General features: G+C 36.0%; 1 pseudogene; it reads left to right on the top strand.

The window, feature by feature from the left end:
- Positions 1-409: 409 nt before the first annotated feature.
- On the top strand, positions 410-805 carry LOC109453311 (phosphatidylinositol N-acetylglucosaminyltransferase subunit P pseudogene; annotated as a pseudogene).
- The last annotated feature ends 437 nt before the right edge of the window (positions 806-1,242 follow it).

Raw genomic sequence — 1,242 nt, 5'->3', positions numbered from 1 at the left:
CATATGAAACTCAGAAGTCCACACTTTTGACAAAACATACTTTTTGGCAATATCTGTGGTGAAAAAGAATCACAAAACACTAGAATTAAAAGAGGCCTATACCCTATTTAAAAGTTATTGTCAACAATCTGTTTACCCTTGCGAGTTTCTTCCATTCTAATTCCCATCACCACCACCACTTACTAGAAAATAGTTCCAAACTTTCCATATGGAGTCTACGGAAAGAAAGGGAAAGAAAGGAGAATATAAACGTAAGTTTGCAGCTCTTGCGTTCCAGCCGGACAAGAGTCTCCGTGCGCTGCGCCAGGGCAGGGCGCTTGCACGGTGGATTCGGGAAAGTGGACAATTGTCGGGAGCAGCCTGAGCGGGCGCTTGAAGGACTCAAGATTGTGTAAAGCTACTGTGGGAAATGATGGAAAATGCATCACCATTGCCAGAAAGAGAGATTTATGGCTTAGTTATTTTCTTAAGTAACCCATTTGGCTTCATACTACATCTCGTGTGATCCAGGTTTTATTCCTGGATCTTGGCTAAATTCCTTAGGCTTAACCTATTGGCTCCAAAAATATTGGGCAGTTGTATTGCCTGTCTCCGTCCTAATTACTGTAGTAATCGGTTATGTACTCTGACTTCAAATAAATATAAGTACATCTTCATGTAACTCCATTTATGCAATCACAGATAACTGCTAAAAATCAAGGGCAGAAAAAGTACTAAGAAGCCATCCCAGCATTGAGACAGTCCTATTAGTGAAGTGAACCAAATGTTCTTTCCTGCAGCCAAAGACCTTTACACCAAAAACTAAACTGCATGTAGACTAACACCAAGAATTTATAAGTTTTTGACATAATTTGCCCATAATTATTTTGACTAGTTCTCTTATTAATACTAGGTATTGAAACATAAGAAAATATATAAGTAGATTCTCTTAGATTAACTTCATTAATATTGTAAATGTTGTCAAATATTAGTCATTAATGGACAGAACAAATACAATGCTGTGTGTGTGTATACACACACATATATATATATATATATATATATATATATATATATATATATATATATATATGGCATAACTACCCCTGTAGTGCACTTGTGGGGAAGATCTGCTTCTCAGTAACTCAATGAAAGTTCAGTACTATTTATGCCTACAGTTTTTTAGATACTGGTATTCAACACAATTTAAATAGAACAATTATATAGGAACAGACAATTTGGTTTGCATAACTAAGGTGGCAA

This window comes from Rhinolophus sinicus, chromosome 17, assembly GCF_057876585.1.
Source record: "Rhinolophus sinicus isolate RSI-liver-muscle chromosome 17, RSI-T2T, whole genome shotgun sequence".
NCBI lineage: Eukaryota > Metazoa > Chordata > Mammalia > Chiroptera > Rhinolophidae > Rhinolophus > Rhinolophus sinicus.
Note: the sequence above shows the minus strand (reverse complement) of the source record. Positions and strands in the feature narration are given on the sequence as shown.